This window comes from Prionailurus viverrinus, chromosome B1 (assembly GCF_022837055.1).
Source record: "Prionailurus viverrinus isolate Anna chromosome B1, UM_Priviv_1.0, whole genome shotgun sequence".
Classification (NCBI taxonomy): domain Eukaryota; kingdom Metazoa; phylum Chordata; class Mammalia; order Carnivora; family Felidae; genus Prionailurus; species Prionailurus viverrinus.
Window position 1 is genome coordinate 128,113,652 of NC_062564.1, and position 23,403 is coordinate 128,137,054.

General features: G+C 37.8%; 1 protein-coding gene across 1 annotated transcript in view; it reads right to left on the reverse strand.

Annotated features, from left to right (window-relative positions):
• The window catches only part of GRID2 (glutamate ionotropic receptor delta type subunit 2), a 1,470,351-nt gene that overhangs the window by 203,120 nt on the left and 1,243,828 nt on the right, over nt 1-23,403 (reverse strand). The gene's annotated exons all lie outside the window — the stretch shown is intronic.

Consider the following 23,403-nt stretch of genomic DNA (forward strand, 5'->3'; position numbering starts at 1 on the left):
GAGACTCTTAAAAAACTGAGAATAAATTGAGGGTTGATGGGGGGTGGGAGGGAGGGGAAAGTGGGTGCTGGGCATTGAGGAGGGCACCTGTTGGGATAAGCACTGGGTCTTGTATGGAAACCAATTTGACAGTAAATTTCATATTAAAAAAAAAAGAAAGAAAAGCCTCCTAGATCACATTTTAGTTACCCTTCTATAAATCCTAAATGGAAGGCAGGCCTAATCATAGAACAAATGGCCAACAAAACTGTAACGCACACAACATCTCTCACTGGTGGTGGTTTCTACAAGCCTGCTTTTTTTTGTTTTTTTATTCACCACATCTTTCAGCATTTCTGGCCTGATCTGTTTTCCCGTTTTTCTTGGTCAAGACATTTTGTTGCCCACAACCATCTGGGGCTTCTTGCTGGGCTGATTTTAGATTGAAATGATATCTTGTTAACTCAGATGCTTGGAAGTAAACTAGATAACCTGATAAATTATCCTATAGTATTCTACAGGCACAGAGGATAACCAGAAAAGTTCCCACTGAACAGCTTTAATAAAGCTATAAGTATTTTTGGAGGTACTAATTTAATTATGAAATACATCGGTTAAAGAAAGATGGGTTACAAAAACAAATAGAAATATTAATTTTACATAAACTAACATTCTCTAGCAAATGACCCAAGTAGTAATTTCTTAAGTATGGTAACTGTTATAAATGACTAATGAAGCAGTGACTGGAAAAAAATATTATATATGTCACTTTCCCAGTATTGTATATTTTGAATTCTAAAATTTAATAATTGACAATTTGATATACTTACAATATTTTTTGATATACTTACAATAATTTTTTATTATACAAAAAGGAAATCATAGAGGCTACTTGTTTTTGACCAATTCAATTTTTTTGATGATTTTCAGTATCTTTTAGGGGCAAAAAAAAGTTTGCAAAAATATTTATTGAGAACCTTCTATGTTTCAGGCACTATTCTAGGTTGTTGGGATAGATAAAAAAACCTTGCCCTCATGAAACTTTCATTTAGTGCAGAGAAACAGCTAATGAATAAAGCATATAAGTAAATTATAGACTTATTTATGCTATGGTGAAAAAATAAAGCAGGGAAGGAGTATATGAAATGCCAAATTATGAGGGGTTTTGCATTTTCAAAAAGGTGGTTAGAGGGGCACCTGGGTGGCTCACTCAGTTCAGAGTTGGACTCGATTTTGGCTCTGGTCACGATTTCATGGTTCATGCGTCTGAGCCCCATGTCAGGCTCTGTGTTGACAGCATGGAGCCTGCTTGGGATCTCTTTCTTTCTCTCTCTCTCTCTCTCCCTCTCTCTCTCTCTCTCTCTCCCCTCTCCCACTCATACACGCTGTCTCTCAAAATTAATAAATAAACATTAAAAAAATAAAAAAGGTGGTTAGGGAAGGTCTCAGTGAGAAGGTGACTCATTTCAAAGATGGTGAAGAAATGAGCAGCAAAGCTCTATGGGAGGAAGAACAATCCAGGAAGAGAATTCAGCCAGTGAAAAGGTTTAAAAGGTGTGTGTGTGTGTGTGTGTGTGTGTGTGTGTGTGTGTTTGGCATGTTTAAGAAAAAGCAAAGAGATCAGATGAACCATTCATCAGAAAGATAACAAAATGGAAAGTCACAGATCATTTCCACCCTAGAGGCCATTGTAAGGATCTTGGCTCTTGTCTTGAATGAGGCGGGGAGGGGCGCCTGGGTGGCGCAGTCGGTTAAGCATCCGACTTCAGCCAGGTCACGATCTCGCACTCCGTGAGTTCGAGCCCGACGTCAGGCTCTGGGCTGATGGCTCAGAGCCTGGAGCCTGTTTCCGATTCTGTGTCTCCCTCTCTCTCTGCCCCTCCCCCGTTCATGCTCTGTCTCTCTCTGTCCCAAAAATAAATAAACGTTGAATGAGGCGGGGAGCCATTGGACAGTTTTGAATAAAAGAATAACAGGTTCATTTAGATTGCCCTATTGAAAATAGACTGTGGCTGAGTAGAGTAGAGAAGCAGGAAGTTCAGGTAGGAAGCTATTACAATAATCTGGGAAAGAGATCATGGTGGTGTGGACTAGAGTAATATCAGTGGGGATGGTGAGAAGCTGTATGTGTTCTTAAATAAAGAACCAGTAAGATTTACTGATGCATCAGACATGGAATGTGAGACAGAAAAGTCAAGAATGATTTCAAGGCTTTGGTACTATGAAATTTAAAAGATGGATTTGCTAGTAACTGAAAAAGAAAATATGAAAAGTAGAGCAACTATTGAGTGCTGAATATAATAAGTTTGAAAACTGTACGTTAAACAGCCAGATGATAGGTGGAGAATATCAAGTGGGCAAAGGTTTTTGGCCAGTTAAAGTGTTCCGTGGCTTTCACAACATATTCAACTTAAAAGATGCATTTGTTGGTATAGACAAACCCAAAAACAAAACGAAAAAGCAATTCTAAGGCTCTAGACACAGCTCCTGATTTTCAAACAGTGTATTACTAAAAATGCATACAAAAGACTGTGGACAGTTTTAGGGTATGCAGCGCTGAGAACTGAGATTTGAGTTATGTATTATTGTGTATATTATGCGAAGCGGTTTCCAAAAGCAGCTAGATTGACAAACTTAATTAGTTTCCCTAAGGTAGAAAAGGAATTTGTCTAAATTTGCATATAATTATTTAATCCTAAATCTCAAATGGAGAAATAAGGTTATCACTGTTGATAGAATTACTTAAATGTGTATATCTTTTATGTGTTAACATGGTGAAGGAGAATAGTGATATTTTGAGCTGAAAAGCTGATAAAAGCTTCTTTAGCTTCACAGCTCGAGTGCAGTATTTTACTTGACTGTAATTCATAAGTTTCCTGTAGGCTAAATATTTTATATGTAGAGTTAAATACACAAAAGTATTACTTGCAATGCATTTCTGACAGTGATATAATTTGAGGCAGAAACATCCCATCACATTTACATACTGCTGAGCAAATGGGGCTCTCAAGCTTAACATACTAGGTGAAAATCAACAAAGGCCTTAGTGTCAGGGAAGGGAAGAGCAATGATTAGTGTGTATTTACGTTTTCCTAGCAGTTTCCTATGTTCCCGCTGTGTGTTTTTTTTTTTTTAACAGGTGAAAAACTGAAGCTCTGGGGATTAAGATAGAGGCATTCATTGAATTTGTATTGATTCTGACTTCTTTTTATTTTTCCATATTTTAGCATACATTTTTTTCCCCTGTTAGGGTATGTCATGTTTAGGGAAATTTAACATCTCAGGATCATGACTAGCTTAGTGGGCCTCATGGCTAGCTTAGTGGGCAGTTTCAGACTCAAATTCCATTTCGTTTCCCTGCAAAGTCTAAACAACATAAGCCAAAGTCCAATATGCTATCTTGGACTCTGAAAGAAATGTGTAAGAGAACATTGTTAGATAATTATCAGAGATTAAATTATCCTAAGAGATTAAATTATCAGAGTTAAATTATCCTAAATCTTTGCACAAAATTTGTGACTAATTCTTTTTATTTTTTAATTTTACTTTAGAAGGGGGGAGGGGCAGAAGAAGAAGAAGAGAGAGAGAGAGAGAGAGAGAGAGAGAGAGAATATCTCACACAGGCTCCATGCCCCGCCCGGTGGAGCCTGATTCTGGGCTTGATCCCACCACCCTGGGATTATGACCTGAACCAAAATCAAGAGTCAGTCACTCAACTGACTGAGCCACCCAGGCACCCCAATTTGTAATTAATTCTAACAAGGAAAAAATAATTGTAAATATAGAAAAAAACTAGGAATTCAGAATCAACCTTCCTGGGTTAATCCAATGAGCACATTATGTTATAATAGTTCAGGTATAAGCTATGAAATCTGCAAACAATTACATTTTTATGTGATATATATATATATATACATATATATATATTTACTGTACACAACCACACATCACTGATTTAAATCAATATTGGCAGAATCATTCATCATGCCTGTTTTTGTGTATCTGTTATCTAACATTTAAAAAAAATTTAGTGTTTATTCATTTTTTGACAAAGAGGCTTTTGAGCAAAGATACATTGCTATCAGAACTATGCTGAGGGAGGATTAATTGGTGCGAGAGGGGCAATCAGCTATTTCTACAGTCCAGGAGCGTTGTCATAATGACGCGAATTGCTCAACTGGAAGTGGAGAAGGAAAAGAGAGATAAATGGGAGAGAGGCTGTGGAGGCAGGATTTGATAGTTAAAGCAATTAATAGGCTCTGGTAAGAAAGACGAACTGCAATGAAAATGACTCCTCAATTTCTAGTCTGGATGGCAGGGAGAGTATTGGTGTTTTTAACAGAAATCAAAAACACAGAAAGATAGGCATCAACTTGCAAAGAAAGACAATTAGTTCAGTGTTAGACATAAGGTTAGCAGGAGCACTGGCAGGGCATCCAGGTAGAGATGTGCAGCACGCAGATAAGAGTTGTCTTGTTCCCCCAAATTAAATCCTGTCACAAGGGGAGAGGCAACATTTGCCACTTGACATGCCCCTCACTTAACCTCTTCTTACTGATTAATTGCATGTAAGGAGCAATGATAGCAAAGGATTTGTTACTTAGTGTTGAAACAGTCTAGAAAATCGTGTACACATATAAAAAAGCCTGGTAGTATCATTTAATGATAAAAGATTTCAGATTACCTAGATGCACCTGAAGCTTTGGATATCTAAAACCTCTTGTTGGAGAGTGATAGAATAAAATAAGTGGCTTGCTTGTACTAAACTATAGCATACGCCAATGGATCTCAAACTTCAGTTGCATCAGAGTCACTGGAGGAGATGGTTAATGTATGCTATTCCAACCCCACCCCTAAGAGTCTCTGATTAAGTAGTTCTGGACTGGGATCCAAGTGTTACATTTCTCACAAGTTCCCAGGTGGTGTTGCTGCCACTGGCCCAGCACTCACACTTTGAGGATCACTGCCCTAGGACAAGGGCTTTTACACAACTCCTAGAAGAGTCATTCTCACAAGATATTCTGAGAATAATCATCAGAAACACCTGAACTGCTTGTTAAAATTTTAATTCTGGAGGTCTCATCCCTGATCCAGTGAATCTTAATATTTGGGTTTGGAGTTGGGGAATAAGCATTCTGTGTAGTGGCTCTTGGGAATTCTTAGTATTCTATAAAGCTTGAGAACCACCCAAATCGTGATGTGAATTTTAATTAGCTTTGGGAGGACATTAGAGTTTTAAGTTCTATTGTGATAGAAAGAACAGGTGAGCAGGAGTGAAGAGATGTGAGCTCTAGTTATAAATCTAGACACTAATTAGTTGTGTGGCCTGTGGTAAATCACTTAACCTTTTCAGGTATAATTTCCTCATCTATAAAATGAAATAATTAAACTGAATGATCTCCCATTCCCTTTCAGATCTATGACTGTGATGAATTCTGGGAATAGGAATAGGTAATAGAGATAAACATTCCCAGAGACTTTAGAAAAACCAACACTTCTCAACTGGGCATGTTAGAATAGCATGGGCTTTGTTTTGTTTTGTTGAACTATGTATGCCTCTTTTCCCATTCTGATTTGCTTCTCTTGCTGCCTCCAGCAGGTTGTTAGATTATTGGTCTTTTCTGTCTTTAAGAATCACTCTTGGTGAGTTGTTTTTGTGGGTTGGATCAAGTCCTACCTCTCATGAATTCTAGGCTTTATATAACTCCCAGTACAATCTAATTTCTATTGGAATAAATGATGGAGATTATGGCAATTTGAGTTTGTTAGCCGAAAGAGTGCCTCTTAAAAAAGAGGAATCTTAAAATGGAACCTAAATCTGTATGTACCACCTCACACCTATTAAGATGGCAAACATCAAAAAAAAAAAAATCAGAATAAGTGATGGTGAGGATACGGAGAAATTGGACCCTCGTGCACTATTGGTGGGAATGTAAAATGGTGCAGTCACTGTGGAAAACAATATGCCATTCCTCAAAATATTAAAAATAGAATTACCATATGAGCCAGCAATTTCACTTCTAGGTATATACCTAAAAGAACTGAAAAAATGGGACTCAAATATATTTGAACAACCATTGTAATTAATAGCATTATTCACAATAGCCAAAAGGTGGAGGAAACCTAAATACCTATCAAGGAATAAATGGATGAACAAAATGTGGTATACACATACAATGAAATAAATATCATTTAGCCTTACAAAGGAAGGACATTCGACACATGCTACAACGTGGTGAACCATGAGAGTGTCATGCTAAGTGAAACAGTCACAAAAAGAATTCTGCATGATTCCACTTACATGAGTTTCCTATAGCAGACAAATGCATAAGTCGAAAAGCAGCATGTTGGTTTCCAGGGCTTTGGGGGAGGAAGGAATAGGAAGCTATTCTTTAATGGGTATAGAATTTTAATTTTGCAGGATGAAAAGAATTTTGGAGACGGATCATGTTGATGGTTGTATAATAATGAGAATGTACTTAATGCCACTACACCATACATATAAAAATGGTTAAGATGGTAAATTTTATGTTACAAGTATTTAACAATTTAAAACAAATAAATAAATAAAATTTAAAATTTCAATAAAATTTATATGTTGAATGTTAAATATGAAAACTATTAATACCATATAGTCAGATTATATTATAAACTAACTCTTTATGACATAAAAATAGAAACTCTACCCTTAGTTATGGAGCTTCATTTTAAATAAAATAAAGTTTATTTATTTATTTTGAAAGAGATAGCACAAGCAGGGGAGGGGCAGAGAGAGCTGGGGACAAAGGATCTGAAGCAGGCTCTACACTGACAGTAGAAAGCCTGATGTCGGGCTCGAACCCACAAACTGTGAGATCGTGACCTGAGCCAAAGTCAGACATGTAACTGACTGAGTGACCCAGGCGCTCCAGTTATAGACTTTTGAAAAACCTATTCTGCACTTTTGAATTCCTGTATTTAATATTATCTGTAATAGAAGAAATAAAGATAAATTTGAAAATGCAGGTTATTTTCTACCAAGCATAAGCATGGTTTTATAATATATTTATTGCCCCCAAATACCATCAAGGCATTGAAATTTTATTTTATTATCTCTCAGATGAGTTGGTGCCAGATGGCAGAGCCCTAAAGGATTTTACAAAGCATATTGATTTAAAATAAGAAAAACAATAGTACTATGGATATTTAACAATAAAGGAGGAATTTGTAATCAGAAGCTTTAGTAGTTAAGATGCCAATTAACCTGAGAAATGTTAAAGCACAGTGATACGGTAGTAATCATGGCATTTAAGCTTTAGTAGCAGAATTGAATTCAGCAGTTGAGAAGCTGAAAATCACAGTAGAACACTGAGCACATAAATCAGAGTGAGAGGAGAGAAAGGCCCCTTTGAGCATATATATGAAAGGACAACCAAGGGCTGGAACTCACAGGAATGCAAATAAAACCTAGTTAGACTGCTAATTCTTCTAGTGAGGAAAGGAGAGTTTGATGAGAAGCTAAAAATTCAAAGTATGTGTTAAAGGTCTACAGCTCAATGTAATGGAAACAAATACATATCCATGAAAGTCCAATATCTTTGCTATAGAAAAGCATTCAAGAACTTGAAGCCCTCTCAGCATAGATTTGTTAGTAGGGAACTAAGTATTATACAATTCTTATTTATATTAATATTCTTAGGGATAAAAGGGAAGATAGCAAACAGTGGCCAGCTTAGAGGCATATTTACAAAATCATTTAGCTTTTCCCATTTTTCACAAAGTAAATGCTGCTCTTTGAAAGTACTGTCGGGCAAAAAGAAATGTTGTCTTATGAAGTGTACCTTGGGGCATGTGGATTTATATTAGGGCCTGACCAAATTGTGTTAGCTTGCCAGTACATCTGTTTAACTGACAGTGTAAATGTGGATGTGGACACGGATTAGAAAAGTCTGATGGGTTAAAGGTAGAGTGACAAAAGAAAACAAAGTACTCATATTAATCTTATAAATTAATAAGATTACTTATAACTTAGTAATCTTATTACTGAGTAATCTTCTTAATTTATTACTTTTTAAAATTTATTTAGTTAGAGAGAGAGAGAGAACATGTGCAAGCAGACAGAGGAGAGAGAGAATCCCAAGCAGGCTCCGTGCTGTCTGGACAGAACCCAACGTGGAGTTCAAAATCACGAACCCTGAGATCATGACCTGAGCCGAGATCAAGAGTCAGATGCTTAACCAACTAAGCCACCCAGGCTCCCCTCTTACTAATCTTTTAAAAAAGAGCTATTAAAACTGACAATAACAAGTCAATAAAAGGATCAAAGAAATAAATTAGCAAAACAAGGACGACGCATAAAAGCTAATACACATTTGAAAAAATGCTCCCCCTCATAATCAGAAAAGTGAAAATAAGAGTGAGATACATTTCATTCATCATTTTTGTAAAAGTGAAAATAATGTAAATGTAGTACAAATAATGTAAAATGTAGTACATTTTACTTCTGGCAATTTCAGGCAAGAAAGTGGGAAAACAGAACTCTCCTTTGTACTGGAAGTAGAAATTGGTTCAGCATTTTTAGATACTACTTTGAGAGTGGTTATTAAATTTGTAAATGCATATACTCCTTAACTCAGAATCCTACTTTTATGACTGTCTTTACAAAAGTAAATAACAAATATATAAAAATAAATGTCCACCGTAGCTACTTATAGGATATGAGAACCATTCAAAGTATTCATCAAGGGCAATGATTTGATAAATAATGATAGTTCATAGAATATTTTGAGTGTATTAAAATGAGGTATAAATATATGTGCTAACTTGAAAGATGCTAATGACAGAGATTGATAAAGACAAAGGCAGAGAACAGTCCATTAAAAACAAGTCCAAATGCAAACCAAACAAAAAACTGTGTGCATATAGGTGCCCATTAACTAAAGAAGAAAGTCATGAAGATGTGCACCCTGCTATTTTAATGGAGGTTAACTGAGGGTAAAATTGTATGGATAGAGTGAGGTGATTATATAATTATGGTGGGTTTATACTTTTTACTTTTGTTGTACTTTTCCAACAGAAATTTTTTAAATGTATAAGCATTTTCCAATTTGGGAAGTAACTTTGAGAGTAAGAACTAAACCACGGCAATGGGTCATTTATACTATCTGTTGGATAAAGAAGTTTGTGAACATAATGGAACCACAAGGAAACAAAGATGCATCTATCTATTATCTTTCATCCTGGGGAACTACAAAGCTGGGATTCTTTTGTGGAAGGAATGCTTGAGCACCAGGTTATGTGTTAAACCAGGACCGGTGCTCCCACTAGGGGCCTCAGTAGCTCCCTGAGAGGTGTATTTTCCTGTGCCTATTAAACAGATTGAAATTAGAGTCCAAAATTAGCTCCAGAAGTATTCTCAGAATTCATCTATTCCATTTGCACAATTATAAAGATAAAGAAGAAAACTGAGGTCCAAAGTGGCTATATCTTCTTTCCAATTCAGGTATTTCTTTTCAAATATTTTTCGTTATTCTTTTCACACCTTCTTGCACATTTAGTTAACCTATACCATTAATATCCAAATAGCAGAGTCAGATGATACATGGCCCAGCAGGTGTCTCATCCACACTTATAAACTGCACCTCCTACCCCCTTTTCACTATACTGTAGCACTGTGATAGTTTATTTTATGTGTCAACTTGACTAGGTCATGGGATGCCCAGATATCTGATTAAACATTATTTCTGGGTGTGCCCATGAGTGTACTTCTAGAAGAGATTAGCATTTGAATTGGTAGACTGAGTAAAGCAGATTGACCTCCCCAGTGTAGGTGGATAATGTCTAACTTGTGGAGGGCTGGAACAGAACAAACAGGTAGAGAAGTTTCTCTCTCTCTCTCTCTGTCTCTGTCTCTCTCTCTCTCTCTCTCTCTCCTTCTCCCACCGCCCCCTGCCCCTTCCTCGCTTCATCCTCCTGACTGACTATTGAGCTGGAACATCAGTCTACTCCTTCCCTTGAACTGGGATTTATACCATCAGTGCTCCTACTTCTCTGGAATTTAAATCATAAGCTTTCCTGGGTCTCCAGCTTATAGACAGAAGATCATGGGACTTGTCAGCCTCCATAATTGCATGAGCCAATTCCTTATAAGAATCTTACTTTGGGTATAAACATATCTCCACACATATATACACACAAATATATGAATGCGATATATGAATACAGGTATTGTTCTTTTTCTCTAGAAAACCTTGACTAACAGAAATGCCTTATATCTAATTTTGTTTCTTGCCTGTACTGTGTTCTGCCCACATCCATGTTTTTGTTCAGGCTGTCTCCTTCTCATCCTACCTATTCCTATCTCTCTTTCACTTAATTAAATCCTAATTACTCTAAGATTGACATTACCTCCTCTTGGAAGTCTTTGTGATCTGAACCAGAGTCATCTCCCTTTCTCTGTTTTCTCATGGCATCTTGTACATTTCCCCATAGGTTAGCTACTGGGCTGCATTATACTGTCCCACCCTTACTGCACTAATCCATCTCTGCATTCTCTGTGCCTATCATAGTTTCTGGTACTTAGCAGCCCCTGAATAAATGTTTGCTGATTAAAGGAATGAGTGAATGAGTAGACGAATTGGAATTGAATGGAGCTAATTAAAAGAAGAATTGGAGCAGGTCTGGCTTTCATCATGGATTAAATCACTTATATAGTAAAAAAGCAATTTTAAAATTACATGCTCTGCTAATGGCAGTTTAGTAGTATCATCTTTGTATACAAAAACATCACTTTATTACTTTCACTTTAATTTACAGAATCTGTATCTATTTTATCTGGGAATTTAGAAAAAAAATCTTTCAGTTTTCGGTTTGCTTTGTGTGTTATGACCTAATATATTCTCACTGAGGCTAAAATGCTTATGACTGCTTAATAAGTATATAGTATGGGGCTTCTCCTTTTCCCTTTGAGAAAATATCTACTCAAGACTAATTTTGATTTCAAACATCCATAAAGAGTATGGCAAACAAAAAAAATGTTCTAAAAATGTAATACTAAAAATGCCCAATCCCAGACATTAAAAATGCACTGGCAGGGCTGCTGGGAATGATCACTGTGTTTTGTTTGTTTGTTTGTTTGTTTTAATTGTCCCATTGATGTACTTTCACTGCATGATAACTGACATGGACCTGAAAACTTTGATTTTGGGCAAACAGAAAATATGCCACTGGGATTTGAGCTCCCAGATGTGTGGTGAAGTGCTAAAGTGAGTCATATACTGTTTGTTGAAATCATTTGGCAAAATAGCAAATATAGCAAATGCACTGCTACTTTATTTTACTTTAATTTTTATGTGGGGGGGGGGCAGAGAGAGGGAGACACAGAATCTGAAGCAGGCTCCAGGCTCTGGGCTGTCCGCACAGAGCCCAATGTGAGGCATGAACCCACGAACAGTGTGATCATGACCTGAGCTGAAGTTGAGCGCTTAAATGACTCAGCCACCCAGGCACCTCAGTGCACTGCTACCTCTAAGCACAGTGGCATGACAGCCCAGGACTCCTGGCATTTTCAAAGACCCAAAGTTGTTTAGTATTTTGCTTTGATTTTCCCCAAGTGTGTTCCGTCTAATTATTCATTTCTGTAATGGGGCTTAGCCCCGATTTTAAAGTCATGTACTTAGTATGTTACCAAGTCACTCACTGAAGCCCAAGTTAACTCTTATCCTCTCTGTCCTCATAGCTGTTGTCTACTTTGGTCTTCTTACTCAATGCTAAATGATATTATAGAGCTCAAACAGGAAGGGGAATGGAACAACTAGAAAAGAGAATACAGCCAGTGTGGCTCTTGGGTTTGAGTTGCATAAGACCGGGGATTACTCTATGTAAACCTGTAGCAGCTGAAATTTGTTTTGTACTCACAGCCTTTTAAAATGTAATTTGTTTCCTGCTTGCTTCATTCTTAAGTCTAGGACAGCAGCTTCTACCTTTCCCAGTCTTACTTAGCTGTGGAAGAAGCCATGCCTTCAAATCTCTCAGCTGTTGGTAAGACTGCTCTTAGCCAAGCCTCCACCCTGCCATCGTCAGAATGCTCCTGGCAACATGCTGAATCCTTCTTTCACTGCATACTCACTAATTTACCAAAACAATTTGCTGAGAGCCTAAAGCCTATATTGGCTCTAGTTCCCCCAAATGTCCATTATCAGGAAAAATCCAAGACTTCCAGGTTACTCCTATGTGCATCCTTTGGCTTTGACCAATTTTCCCATTCCTCTCTCTCTGGACTCTTCCACTTGCTCTATGGAACTCCACCACTATCATGATCCTTGTGTGTGGGGCCATCATACAATTTATTGTTCTGATGGCAATAACCTTTAGAATGAAGGGTCTTAAGATTTTGGGACCAATTTTGATGTAGGTTGGGGGAGGGTGCACATCAACAATTCCCAGACATCAGTTTGGTGTCTTAAATTCAACTCAATTCTGACACTAGCTACAGGAGATATCATCTGATTCTACAGAATCAGAAGCCAATTGCAAGCTCGTGTTGTTAACCTGTGTTCCTGGTTGGTTCCAACAACCTTCTCCTTGTCCTTTTGGGTTTTTATGGAGGCATCATTACCTAGGCATATTTGATTAAGTCAATGGCCATTGGTGATTAAACTTGATCTCTAGCCCCCTCCCCTTTAGAAGATGGGACTGAAAGTTTCAACCCTCTAATCACTTGATTCGTTCCTCATCTAAGGATGGGAGATGCAGTCCATAAGTCATCTTATTAACATAATAAAAGACACCCCTATTGCTTTTAACACTTAGGAAATTCCAAGGATTTAGGAGCTCTGTGCCAGAAACAGGAGGAAGATCAAACATATATTTTTTATTATAAGTCACAATATCAGAAGGGTACTGTTAATAATAACAGTGGGACATCTGGCAAAACTGAGATTGTCCCAAGCCCTGCCTATATCCTTAATCTGTTTTTGTTGTTTTTTTAATTTCCTTTTACCTTTGTTTACTGGGTAGAACCTGCTTCTCTTCTGGATATACTTATTACACTGCCTTTGGTCTCCCCAAATAGTAGCTATTTTTCTTTTCTACAACATTCATACTACTGGGGGTGGATCATGGGAAGGTATCCTCCTTGCCCCTTGAACCACTTCTAGAGCTTTGACTCCAAAGTCTTCTAGCTTTGAAGCTCATGCTATCAGACTATACTCATTCTTACAGCAGTCATCTGTTGATTCCGTGTCACTCCAATATTGCTCAAAGATTTTATAACTTGGCTCTCTGTCACTCTCTCAAATTCTAGTTCTGTGGTTATTCTTGGTGATCTGATTCTTCACACAGATATCCTTTTCCAGTACTTGGCTTCTCAGTTTCTTGGCTTCTTCTTCTTTGAAGATTCTGTCTCTCTTCCCACCTTAGCCACCCACTCCCATGTCACATTATTTACAATACTAGCACTTTCTTCATCATCTCAATTTCAACTGTGTCATCTCTGAACCAACTTCATATTACTTCTAGTCCTGTCCTTCTGGTTCATGGACTCCAGCAGTTCTTCAGTCCATTTAGACCAAGAGTCCATTGTTCATGCCATCCTCCTGGCAACCTCAATCTCCTCTGGGTCACCACTTTTCTCCTACACAGATTAGCTTCCATGATTCATAATTATGATAATTTCTTTGAATATATCCTCAATTCCCTCACTCCATTGTTTTTCTACCATGTTTATCTGGTAAACACTAATTCTGGTGAAATCTATTCTCTGTGGACTCCATGTTTATGCTCAGGCAGCTGAAGATGGCTTAGAGAAAAGCCCAAGTCATGCTGATTGGTTTTATCTTATTGTCATGATCACTGTTGCAAAAGGGCCTTTAGTTTTTTGCAGGAGTACTATTACATTTCACTAGCCTACTGTCCCTCCCATTCTCCCGAACAACCATTCCTTTCTTCTTTCTCTTCAAATCTCCAGAATCTTTATCCTGTTGCTTACACTTTGGTGATGGGCCTGAGTTCCTAGTTCTCTGAGTAAATACAAACATTCAATAATGATCTTCCACATACTTCCACCATTGTATCTTCTAACGTATCTGCATGTATTGCCATATATTCTACTTTCTCTTAATATGGATGGAGTGTGTTCCTAAATTCAAACCCTCCACTTGTGTACTAGATATCATTACTTATCACCTACTCTAGGACAGATCTCCAGCAGTTCTCCTATCTCTCCTGCACCTTGAGTTTCCCTCTCTTTACTGTATAATCCCATCAGTATACAGATATTGCACATATCTTTTTTCATAAAACATTTTTTCCCAAACATCACATCCTACTTCAGGACCCTCCTTGCTATTACTCAGCATTTACTTTTAGCAGAGCACCTTTAAAGAGTGCCTAGTTTAGGGGTGACTGGGTGGCTCAGTCAGTTAAGTGTCTGACTCTTGATTTCAGCTCAGGTCATTATCTCACAGTTCGTGAGTTTGAGACCTGCATTGGGCTCTGCGCTGACAGTATAGAACCTGCTTAGGATTCTCTGTGCCCCATTCTCTCTGCCCCTTCCCTGCTCACTCTATCTCTTTCTCTCTTTCAAAATAAAGAAACATTTTTTAAAACAGTGCCTACTCTAACAAAATGAATGAACAAAGGAAACAAGAAAAACAAAATAACCCAGACTCTTAAATATAAAGAACAATGGGCGGTTGCCAGAGGGAAAGTGGGTAGGGGACAGGTGAAATAAATAAAAGGGATTAAGAGCACACTTATCATGATGGGCACTGAGTAGTGTATAAAATTGTCAAATCATTACACTGTCACCTGAAACTAATAAAACACTAATTATACTAGAATAAAAAATTAAAATAAGAAAGAAAATAAATAAAAGTACCTACTCTTGTCATCTCCACTGCTTCTCTTCTCATTCTTTTTTTCTCCCCAATCTAATTCTAATTCCTTCTCCTTTCCCTTTACCAGATCTGCTCTTCTCAAGGTCACCAGAGAATCCTGGTTGCCAAATAAATCATTAATTCTCGATCTTCACTATACTTGATCCATAAGCATCATTTCACAGACGGTTGATCATTTTAACTTCTTGAAATACTTTTTCATTTGGCTTCTAAACAACTGATTTTGTTTTTTTCCCTGCTTCTCTGGCTGATCCTTTCCTGATTCTGTTATACCCTTTTAAACACTCCCTCCTCTAAATACTAAATTGTCCCAGGGATTAGTCTTTACATAGCTTTCTTCTCTAGATAGACACATATCCTTAGTGATATCATCGAGTCTTATGACTTTAAATACAGACTCTATGTTAGTAATCTCCAATCTCCAGCTGGAACTTTCTCCTAAACAGTCAACTCATATATAGAAAGCAGCTTTCTCGGCATCTTTTCCTGGATAATTAATAAACATTTCATGTTAGCTATCATGCCAAAGGCAAATTCTCATTTGGCTTCTCAAATCTGCTCTTCCCATAGTTTTCTCAACCTTAATAAATGTTAATTTCATTCTTCCTACTGCTTAGGCCAAAGACATTGGACTCATCTTTAACTCCTCTTTTTCATAGCTCATATTCAATCTTTTAGAAAATTTGTCAGAGCTACCCTCACAACGTATTCAAATTCAATCACTTCTCACCACTTCCACCATAACCACTGTGGTCCATCCACCATCATGTCTCACTTGGATTATAACAGTAATCTCATCTCTGTTTTTTCTTCCAGCCTTGACCTCTCCTATCTCCCACATAGCACTTTGAGTGGACCTTTGTAAGTAAGTCAGATCATGTCAATCTTCCACTCACAACCTTCCTGGGTTTCCTATCTCAGAATTATTCAAAATCAAAGTAATTTAAATGGCTCCAAATGGCTCCAAAGTAATTTAAAAACCAGTGATTTCCAACCTTTATTGTGAATCAGAATCACCTGAAAGGATTTAAGATATTCAGATGCCTTCCACTCCCTAATTAAGGTACAATGGGCAAAAGGGGTTGAAAAGTACAAACTTCTAGTTATAAATAAGTCATGGGATGTAGTGTACAGCATGGTGAAATAGTTAATAATGCTGTATTTCATGTATAGCAGTTTCTAGGAGAATAGATCTTAAAAGTTCTTATCACAAAAAGAAAATTTGTAACAACGGTGAGGGAGGTTAACTAAATTTATTGTGGTGATCATTTTGCAATATACATAACCATAGAATCATGTTGTATGTCTGAAGCTAACATAATGTTATATGTTCATTGTATCTCGATAATAAAAAAAAAAAGATACAGTTGGAACTTTAGTGGGGCCCAAGCTTCAACATTTTTAGGTCACCATCCAGCCTAATCCCTGATGTGACCTTATTTCCTACCTATCTCCCTTGCACACCTTATCTGCCACCCCGCCTCCATGTACCCTTCTTCAGCCATATTGGTCTTGACATTTCTCTCCATCATGCCAAGCTAGTTTCTGCCTCAGGAATTTTGCAGTAATATTCCTTCTGCAGTAATATTCCTTCTGGTCAGAGCACTTCCTGCCCTGTCTCCCCACTGTCTTCATGGTATACCCTGTCCTCTTTCAGGTCTTTACTCAAATGTCATTTTCTCAGAGATGCCTTCTGGGACCACTTTATATATGATGGCAAACATCCCTTTTCTTCCTCTGCTTTCTTTCATCCTTACCTTTCTAATTTTTCTTCATAGCACATGTTTATGTGATTGTCTATTTTTTTCTCTTTACTACAAAATAATCTCCATTGGGGTAGGGGCTTTGCTTGTTCTGTTTAATTTCTTATGCCCAGAACAGGGCCTGGTAAATGATTGGTGCTCACTGAATAGGTTGCGAATGAATTAATAAAATGGGAGGTTCAATCCACCCAGTTTTGTCAGCCATAGATAAATAAAGAAGGTAGGTCTACCGCACCAGTTCATCGGACCTAGAATTTGTCTCTCTACACCAGTCCTCAAAAGTCCTTGATAGTGGCCCATTTGACATGACCAATCGTTTGTCTTGGCTTTCATTTCAATACTCCAATTTTCCAGCTGTCACTAGAGCTGGGGCCTGAGCCTGGAGGTTTTGCTTTACACCTGGACCTTGTCAGTTTCCCTTTCCCTATACAGCTCGGGGACTTGTGTAGACTAATTAGACTTGTAAATTGATGCTATCTTTCTGATTGAAAACTGCTGCTGCCAACACCATCCCTCACTTCCCTGTTGCCATAGTATCCATCAGATTTTTATATCCTCTTTGAACTATGTAGTCTGAGGTATTATGCAGTTACCATTAGGATCCTCTGGCTAGGACAGGATTTTAATCCTACCAATCCTGATTTTCAATCCTGAGTAGTCTTCAATGCTGAGAGCTTTTAGAATTTGTTCTTCAACACCTGAGCTTAATAGGTTGTCAGGAAATAAATATCACCCTCTAAATAACCAGAGACTTCTCTTTTAGTTCTACATACAGATCCTCCATTTCTAGTCAGATCTTTATTTTTGACCTGCCAAAATATGAATTATATCATGTTACTCTTTTTTTATTAATGTTTATTTATTTATTTTGAGAGAGAGAGAGAGAGAGAGCAAGCATGAGCATGAGATGGGGGAGGGGTAGAGAGACAGGAAGATAGAGAATCCAAAGCAGGCTTCATGCTGTCAGTGCAGAGCCCGATGCAGGGCTTGATCCCACAAACTGTGAGATCATGACCTGAGCCAAAATCAAGAGTTGATACTTAACCAACTGAGCCACCCATTCACCCCTATCATGTGACTTTTCTGTTCAAAACCTTCCTAAGTTTCGTATCTCCCATGGAGTAAAAGTCCATTTAACTTTTTTAAATGTTTATTTATTTAAAAAAAAAATTTTTTTTTCAACGTTTATTTATTTTTGGGACAGAGAGAGACCGAGCAAGAACGGGGGAGGGTCAGAGAGAGAGGGAGACACAGAATCGGAAACTGGCTCCAGGCTCTGAGCCATCAGCCCAGAGCCCGACGCGGAGCTCGAACTCCCGGACCGCGAGATCGTGACCTGGCTGAAGTCGGACGCCTAACCGACTGCGCCACCCAGGCGCCCCAAATGTTTATTTATTTTTGAGAAAGAGAGAGAGCATAAGCAGAGGAGGGCAGAGAGAGACGGAGACACAGAATCTGAAGCAGACTCCATGCTCTGAGCTGTCAGCATAGAGCCCTCCCCACGGCTTGGGACCTGAGCCAAAGTCGGATGCTTAATCAACTGAGCCAGCCAGGAGCTCTGTAAAATCCCATTTAGAATGTTCTGTATGTTCTATACAGCCCTGTATTAGAATTTTCAGATGTTAGCATGCTTACAAATCACCTGGTAATCTTCTTAGAATGACATTTACATTCAGAAGGGCTGACTCTGATGGGGCCCAGGAGTCTGCATTTCTAAGAAGCTCTCAAGTGATGCTGATGTTGCCTTGTTACTCATACTGTGAGTAACAAGATTGCAAAGATACACCTTCTCCCCTACCACCTGGCCTTCTACTTCTCTGACTTTGTTATACTTCTGATATTATCCTTTATTTCTGACTTACATGAGCTTCCTTCATAGTCTTAGAACATCCAGGCATGTTCCCACCTCAGGGCCTTTGCATTGGCTGACCCTCTATCTGAAAACATGTCACTTAGATAAACACCTCTCTGTCTCCCTCCCACTTGCTTCAAGACTTTATTCCAATGTCATTTTCTTTATTTTTCTTTATTAAAATTTTTTTGAGGGGAGGGAGAGGGGCAGAGGGAGATAGAGAAAGATTGAGAGAGAGAGAGAGAGAGAGAGAGAATCTTAAGCAGGTTCCATGTTCAGGTTGGAGCCTGAGGCGAGGCTGGGATCATGACCTGAGCTGAAATCAAGAGTTAGACACTCAACAGACTGAGCCACTCAGGAACCACCCCCACAATGTCATTTTCTTAGTGAAGCCTTCCCTGGACATCTGATTTAACAAGGCAGACCATCTCCTTCTTGTCTCCCTTTTCCCTCTTTCTACTTTTTCTCCTTAACACATCACTACTGAAATACAACACATTTTATTTGTTTATTGTCTGCCTCTTACACTAGGGTGTGAACTTTGTGGAGGCATTTTGTTTTCATTTATTTTCACTCCAGCAACCAAAATACTGGCTGATACATAGAAGGTTCTCAATAAATAATTGTTGAATGAATGCACTAAAAGTTTCAGTTATATTTTTCATACACATTTTTTCTATTTATGCAAAAAGTCCTGAGAAGAGGAAGATGGAAACAAATTTGTTCCAGTTTAATTAGGCTAGTCTGTTACAGGTGAATGTCTCCCAATAATAGCAGATCAGAACTCATTTACTTAATCCTCATTTATACAGCTTTCTTTGGTATGAGCAGAACGATGTGAGAAGAGATCAAGTTCTACCTTCAAGTGAGAGAAACTTAATGAGACTAGTAGCACTATTAAGAACAAACACAAGCTGAGACATTAATGGTCTCTATTTAAAGTTATAATTAGGATTGTTTGCACAGTGATTCAGGCTTTCCTGGAAGGCAGTTACTATATATATGAATTCTTGTCAAAGATACTGTAGAAGTTTGCCCTTCTGTAGAAAATTGACCTAGAAGACCTCTACGGTGTTTTCTGCCTGAACAAATTAGAAACTGATGACCGAGAAGAGGAAGCTGCTGTGTGGGATGTGCAAGACCAGTTGCCCAAGGAAGAATGCACAGCCACATTTCATGTCTCATAGTTCTCAGTCTTATAAGCTCCCAGTGAGCTTTAGCAGGTGAGGTTATTATATTTTGGTTGGTTGGCTTTGTGTTTTAAGAGAAGCTGGCCAAGACCTAGCAAACTGAACCAAAAGACATTCTATTGTTATTACCTATTTTCTGTCTAATCAATTTTCAGCTATCTCTGATTTTGGTTAGAAGAATGTATATACAACAAGTAATTTTCACTTTGGTATTTTCCATTATGAATTCATAAGGACATTCTTCACTACCCCTCTAGTAAATCAGAAAATGGAATGAATATGGTATAATGCTAGGTGACATGATTTGCCATTTTAAACTCATAAGCTGTCTTTATCAGTAGACTACCACGGAATAGAAATTGTTCTTCTTTACTTCTTTCATTAATTATTCTTTTCATTACAGTATAATTTTAACTTAACCTTAGAAGATACTAAATAATAAAGCGTTGTAGTTACAAATTAGTCACATTTACATTCCTCAGGTAATCTTAAGGATCATTTTATGAGTTTATTGCTCTAATCCTACTATTTATTGATGCTTCTACATATATATGTATTTTTAAAAAAAATTTTTTTTTTACGTTTTTATTTATTTTTGGGACAGAGAGAGACAGAGCATGAACGGCAGAGGGGCAGAGAGAGAGGGAGACACAGAATCGGAAACAGGCTTCAGGCTCTGAGCCATCAGCCCAGAGCGTGACGCGGGGCTCGAACTCACGGACTGTGAGATCGTGACCTGGCTGAAGTCGGATGCTTAACCGACTGCGCCACCCAGGCGCTCCTATATGTATTTTTTAAATAATGAGAAAAAACATATGAAGTAGGAATTCTTATCAGCATGATGAAAATCCTGGGGTCCAGAGAGTTTTAAGTAACTAGACACATTTACACATTTTAGTTAAAAAAAAAAAAATGAACTGTATTCAAACCCAGGTTGACATGCCTGCAAAGTCCAGGTTTTTAATTCCCACACTGTAATCATTATACAGATGAGTAGATAAGTCTTAGAGAAGCCAAGGTACTTCTCCAAAACTATACACCTAAGACCTAGAAGAAGCAGGAAAGGAAAGCAGATAGGTTTTTTTTTCTAGGAATAGGGTTCTTTCCATTTTTCATAATAGATTTTTTTTTAAATGTGTGACATTCAGTAACAGCATTAGAAACACTAACCCAAGTTTAAAGGTGATGCAATAATTACATATTTAAAGATAAATAAACAGCAAAGCCTAAAAAATAATTAACCAATCTTCTCAGCACAGGATGGAAAATTATCAATAGCCTAGTCTAAAACATTTTTATTTCACAGAATCTCTGATTGAAATTTTCTCCGTATGGATATTTATGCTTTCTCTTTACATAGACACAACTGTCAAATTAAATTCTTTATGGTTAAAAGACATAAAGGTAAAAAAGAAAAAAGAGAAAATGTAGGAAACTGTGTGTACACACTTTGAAAAAGAGATGTTTTCTTAAACAATTCTGAAGACTTTGGGATATATATATGTATATCTTAATACATACATGACCGTTTATAGCTTCTATGTGCCATTTCATATCTTATAACTTTATGGTTTATTTTGGAAATGCCAGGATATGGGAAGTGTACCCAATTTGTATTACTACAAAGAATGGAAGGTATATGAGCTGTGCGTGCATGTGTGTGTGTGTGTGTGTGTGTGTGTGTGTGTGAAAGAGAGAGAGAGAGAGAGTAAGAACATAAGAATAAAACAAGGCTTTGACTACATGTATCTACTTGACTGGCTACCTCTGAAATTTATGAGTCTCTTATTGTCTCACTGTTTATACTCTTTGCATACTCTTACCCAATTCCCATACATCAGCTATAGAGACCTTCTTGAGAGGTAATAATGAATCACAACATTCCCCTATTTTAGTAGCATTTTTTCCCCATCCAAATAAAAGCGGTATTCCTAAGGGCAACAGGTCCTTCATCATCTGTCCCTTGTTACTATCCCTGCTTCCATGCTCTCTCATTTGACATGTTCCAGTTCATGTTGATTTTAACTTTTTTTTTTTTTTACAATTATTTATTTTTGAGAGACAGAGCACAAGTGGGGAGGGGCAAAGAGAGAAGGAGACAGAATCCAAAGGAGGTTCCAGCGTCTGAGCTGTCAGCCCAGAGCCCTACACGACAGGGGCCTGAACTCACAAACTGCGAGATCATGACCTGAGCCGAAGTCCGCTGCCTAACCGACTGAGCCACCCAGGTGCCCCAATTCGTGTTGATTTTAAACTGGCTTCTTGAATGTACCCTCAGGCTTTTGCCTAGGCTATGCTTTGTCTGGATGCCTTGCCACCCTCTCTTCTACGTGAACAGCTCCTGATCAGGCAGGCCATCACTAATATTTTATCTCCTCAGGGAAATGTACTTGATAACTCTTCTTCAAGTAGATGTTCTCTTTAATTTCTATAAGAGCACCCGAGTTTTTTTTCCATAGCATTAATCATAATTTAAGTCATTTTGTTTGATCATGTGTTTTAGTTTTCTTTTCTTTCTCTCTCACCAGACTATATTTCACAGATCCCATGATCATTTCTCTGTGGTGGAGTTCTCTAAATTCTTAGATCACTGCTTGGTACAGAATTGTTACTTACCAAATATTGTATGAAAAAATGGATAAATAAATGATGAATGAGTGAGTACATATTTATTAAAATATTTTCTGAGTATCCTTATGTCTGCTTGGAGAAAAAAAGTGAATGTTATCTGAAATGATATGGTATAGAAAGAGGTTGTAAAGTGTGGAGAGCTTTGGCTTCTAATGTAGAATAGAAATATAAACTATGAATGTAATCATCCCCAAGAAAACAAAATTATTCTTAACAATTAATAGTATGAAGGAAAGGAACTCTCCTAAAAACCACTTAGTATTCTTATTCTGAGGTTTAAATTCATTAATATCCTATGTGTATCTAGTAAATCCTAAAATGTCTACCCTCTCATTTCCCCCAGACAACATATAAGTCCACTCACTCAATGATTCTCTCCCACCCTTCACTTCCTCCCAGTAACTGTCGAACTTCTAGAAGCCAGTGGATTTTAGGATCAATACTTGGGTCCTGGGAAAGGACTTTAATATAATAAGGGTGAAGGAGTTAGAGGCCATTGCTAACATTTCAAGGACATTCACATCCTAATGCATCATTAGTACTTGGAAAGAGGTTTATATCAGCATCATTACCTTTTAAAATAATGATATCAACTAGGTTCACTCTAGGGAAGCATAATAATAGCAGCAGCAGATAAAGGACATCATATGAAAAGGCACAAAATAATGGTAGAACCTGCAGCAGAATATTTTCTATAGCCATCAAAATGTTCTCCAAGGAACTCAGACATGGGGTCCAAATTACTCTGCTGTGGAAGGTTATAGAGAAAAAGTGTATACCACCCTTGTTTCTGTGATTGACATCCATTCATTCATTCATTCACCCCACAATTATTTACTGAATGTCAACCATTGTGATTTTCACTGTGCTAGCCACTGGGATAATTTTATTTTTTTTATTTTTTTTCAACGTTTTTTATTTATTTTTGGGACAGAGAGAGACAGAGCATGAACGGGGGAGGGGCAGAGAGAGAGGGAGACACAGAATCGGAAACAGGCTCCAGGCTCTGAGCCATCAGCCCAGAGCCCGACTCGGGGCTCGAACTCACGGACCGCGAGATCATGACCTGGCTGAAGTCAGACGCTTAACCGACTGCGCCACCCAGGCGCCCC